Source organism: Triticum urartu, chromosome 7 (genome assembly GCF_003073215.2).
Source record: "Triticum urartu cultivar G1812 chromosome 7, Tu2.1, whole genome shotgun sequence".
Lineage (NCBI taxonomy): Eukaryota > Viridiplantae > Streptophyta > Magnoliopsida > Poales > Poaceae > Triticum > Triticum urartu.
In genome coordinates, this window is record NC_053028.1 from 609,817,381 (window position 1) to 609,821,856 (window position 4,476).

At 50.7% G+C, this 4,476-nt stretch overlaps 1 pseudogene; it reads right to left on the reverse strand.

The window, feature by feature from the left end:
* Positions 1-2,614: 2,614 nt before the first annotated feature.
* Positions 2,615-4,012, reverse strand: LOC125524327 (annotated as a pseudogene).
* Positions 4,013-4,476: the final 464 nt, after the last annotated feature.

A 4,476-nucleotide genomic window follows, 5' to 3' on the forward strand; every position in this document is an offset into this window, starting at 1 on the left:
CAAGCATATCTTTGCGTGCGTGTATACACTCACAAATGATGAACTAGGCAATCTAATATATATCGTGGAATCGTGGATTGATGATATTTCATTATCATTAATTTCCTTAATAAAAAGATATAGTGGATTCGAATAAATTTTAATGATACTATTTTTATCAGCTAGCAGTTGTAACAAACGTTCTATGCCTTAAGAAAATTTTGTTGGTGTTGATATCATGGTGCCATTGATATATTCTATGTGAGGTTGCCTTTTCAGTCGTCACAAAATTTAATCTTCTTTAACAACCAATCAGACCACCTAATGGATGAAACAACATATATTACTGTCTGTATGCAACAACATGACCACAACTATGTCAACTTGAAAAACAGCGTGTCCCCATTTAACTTAATACTTTTTTGGAACATTTATTTTGTATTTGTGTGAAATCAACTTTGATCAATGTTTAAAACGTGCATTGCACGTGTAAATTTACTAGTGCATGCATATGGGCGATGCATGTCGGTTTCGTCGTCCATCTCTGCAATTTTTCCTGTACGTACGTACTGGTCCTGGAGATGCCGGTCCGAGCTTGTTCGTAATTCACAACGCGGATCTGCAAAGGAGAGTGGTGCGACTTTGTCCATATAATTTTGGTCTTCGTTTTTTTAGGAGGCATAAAAAAATTAGTCTTCTTGAGTCACGCTTAGAGCATCTATAACCAAACTTGGCAAATCCGACCCCTCAAACGCCAGCGGACGCGCCCGGACGCGTCGGCGTAAAGCGGTAAAGTGACCGATCACACCTCAAAAAATGCATTTCACATCCGGATATCTAAAATTAGAAACCTTAAATCCATAATTTGCGTGGAGCTTCGTCCAGTTGCGCTCTGCTCGTCCGGCGGCTGGCTGCTCCCCTCATAGTATTGGTCCGATCGCTGGCAAGGTAGAGTAGGGCATGGGACACGAGCCGGCTCACGGGACTCAATGTGCCACCGTCTTCCATGCCCTATTCTTCCTCGCCGGAGCCCGGAACCCGTTGGGTGCCGGTGGACGTCAGATCGATGATGGATTCGTCCTAGGACGAGCCGGCGACATCCACCACGACACGGTTGCGGCACCCGGACTGATGCACCATACGGGGCGCCGGAGATTGCGACTCCGCCTCGCCCACATCCACCGCGTCCCGCTGCAGTGCACGCTGGACACGCCGCGCCATGTTTGTGTCGGACGACGCCCACGGTGCATCCATGGCCTCGGCGCGTCAACGAAGGCGTTGCGCGTATGTCACCGAGTTCGGACGTTAGGCGGACCACACCGCCTCTGGTGAGGCAGCTACGACTACCCTTGCACTGGCTCCGTGCACCATTTGGGCGAACGCAATGCATTCCCGACGGAAAGAGTCCGAGCGCTGTTCTGCATGGGACTCCTTCCGGAAGCGGCGGAGCGCAAGCCGGACAACCATCTCCTCTTCGGGGCCACGTGAAATGAGCTCAGAGTCGACGGATCTAAAGATAAAGGACTTGGATCCACAGTCAGACGGCGCCAGGGACGAGTTTAAGGGATGGAGGGGAGTGGAGTGGTGTGAAGTGATTTAGATTTGATCCGACAGTAGATGCGGAGAAATATATATGAGGTAAAATGAGGCGGGTCCGACGTGACGAACCTGCGCAGGCAGCAGATGATTAACGCATCGCCCAGGGTCCCGACGAATTGACGCCGGCTTTGCATTGGCATTGCAATGGCCCTGGCCTGAGTCGGCCGGACGCGTTGAAGGGCGGCGGAGCGCATCCCTCCCATGCGCCGACAGGGGTCTAAATCCCAACGCCAGGCTTGCTTAGTGGCGTCACCTTTCAACTCCACTGGAATTCGCTACACCAGCTCCATCGATCCGTTGATGCTCCTGCTTCGAATTTTGCCATGGTCTCTCTGGCTGTGCCGATCGAGTGAGCTGGCAAAGTACGGGCACTCAAGTGGCTCCGATCTGATCGACCCCACCCCTTTCGTGCAATCATGGGGGATTGGGGTACCATCAGCATTCAGCAGCTAGGCAGAAATATTTTGGGCTCGTAGGCACAGCCCACAGGTGTTAGTTTGAACGAAAGGAGGACATTTGAATATCGGACAAGGGTTTGGATCTCGCAACGTCCTTGTTCTGTTCTGTCTCTGGTGCCAACAGAGTGAATCACAAGTTGGCTGTTTTCGCCTTAAGTTGGAGTAGTACGTTCTTTTTCATTTTCTAAATTTTCCACATGCCAAAATGATCATCTTGACACTTTATCACACACACGTACTTCTATCCATTCTCCACATACAAGAATTATTTGGTAGGAGCAATAGTATGTTTCTTTTTTGCCAAATTCCCCATAGGGATCAAAAAATACGGACGGGAACGTATGGCTCTCGGGTGTAACTACACCTGAGTTTTTTTAAAACATAGTAATTTGTAAAAAAGTAAAAAAAAACTGAAACTTTTGGGGAACAAAATACTAAATTTATTGTTGCACTCGTATAAAAACTTTCACGAAGAAATGGATGTCATGTTGTTGCTAAAACTTTCATGAATATAGTATCAACTAAGACTTTGTTAAATCCCAGTCGATTGAGATTTAGCAAATTCTGAACAAAGGACGTAAGAGGAGGTAATATATTGCACAAGAATTGAACCACCGGTTACTTTACACATTTCCCATTACCAATCCTTATTGATGGATTTCGGTTTATACATACACCCCATCTTTCCTATCTCCGGCCGTCTTCCTCCGGCGATCAACGGATATGCAGGCCAATGCTAGCAGCTGCCGGATATATAGCTCGATGGACATGGGGACTACATGGAGCACTCGGCGGGGACGCCCGTGGCGACGCGCTTGGGGTCAGTGCAGTAGTTGTAGATCATGTAATTGCTCTGCACCCAACGCATGCGCTCCTGCCGCGTCAGATCCAGCTCCTGGTTGTACCAGTCGCCGGCCGCGGCGCCAATGCCCGCGTCTGTCGAGCGCGCCCAGCGCGGCTTGCCGCCCGCGGTCACCACGCACGCGTCGGCCTTGAAGCCGCGGTACGAGGCGGAGAACGGGGCATGGGACCAGTCCGTCTTGACGCCGGCCGCCCTGCGTGGCCCAGTCGTCGGCGTTCCAGAGGCTGGAGTAGAGGCGCATCGGCTGGTTCTTGGGGAAGGCGATCCCCTTGCCCTCCAAGTTCCTGAAGTCTCTGATCGGCATGTCGTCCACCATGAAGCTGCATTATTATTTACACCACCAAATCAATCAGTCCATGTGTTGCAGAAGCCAATATGGCCAGCGTTCTTGAAAGGAAAGCGAAGGTTGAGCAATGGAGATCAACAAACATACATGATGTGCTTTGGGTTCCAGAGAATGGAGTAGGTGTGGAAGTCGTTGGTGGGATCGAACCAGAGGCGGAACTGCTGCTCCCGCTGGCCCTGCCCCTGCGTGAACACGTTGGTGTGCAGCGTGTAGGGCTCGCCGGTGACGTTGCCCAGGAACTCGAAGTCGATCTCGTCGTGCGTCGGACCCTGCGACGACAGCTGCACATTCACACACACCAAACCAAACCAAGTTAGGCAACCCTGTCATTGGATCAAGACGGAGAAGCAGAGGAATGAATGAGTATTGGCTTAATTACGTAGTAGGCGGTGACGGTGCCGGCGGAGTTGCCGGGGACGAGCTTGAGCTGCATGTCGATCTTGCCGTAGAGGTACTCGTGCTTGGACTGGAACCCGGAGCCGGAGACCTTGTCCAACCCCAGCGTGAGGAGCTGGCCGTTGTTGAGGATCTTGCCGCGCCCGTCACCCCAGGTGACGTCGAACTCTTGGTCAAAGCTCGCCGCCGCCAGGGCACAGGAGGCCAGCAGGATCGCCAGCACCGACACCGCCATGCGAGCCATGCCTTGTGGGCTCGATGCTCCCAAAAGTAAGCTCACTCAACTAGAGCTAGGTAGGAACAGCAAGTACTAGAAGATGAAGATGAGGAGAAAGCTTGATGGAAGCTTGTGTTGTGTGAGTGGAATGAGCAGGGCGTGAGGGCGTTTATATAGTGGTTTGGAGATAAGCGTGGCGTGCCGGATGGATGGATGGTTCGGCGAATCGAGAGGAGTTCGCCAGCTCCGGTGTATTGCGTGTGAGTTGGCGCCAGAGGAGAGGAGACAGAGCAAGGCAGGACGGTACTGTGGCGAGTGAGTAGCGAACAATTTTCTGATGGAAAATGAGACGCCTGACTGCCCCGACATGGCCACGCCAGAGGCTCTCACCTACAGCAAGACGACATTAAGCATCGATCGAGACGTATAGCAAATTTCAGGAGGCAAGGCAACAGCTTTTGATTTTATTATATGATTATTTCAGATGATTTTGTGTTTTGTACCCAAATGGCAGTACAAAACATACATGATGCATGAACAAGAATTAGTCAGGGATGGATGGATGACCTATTCTTTGCGACAATCTTTTTCATCTCCGAAGCGTGTGATGATTCCTGGT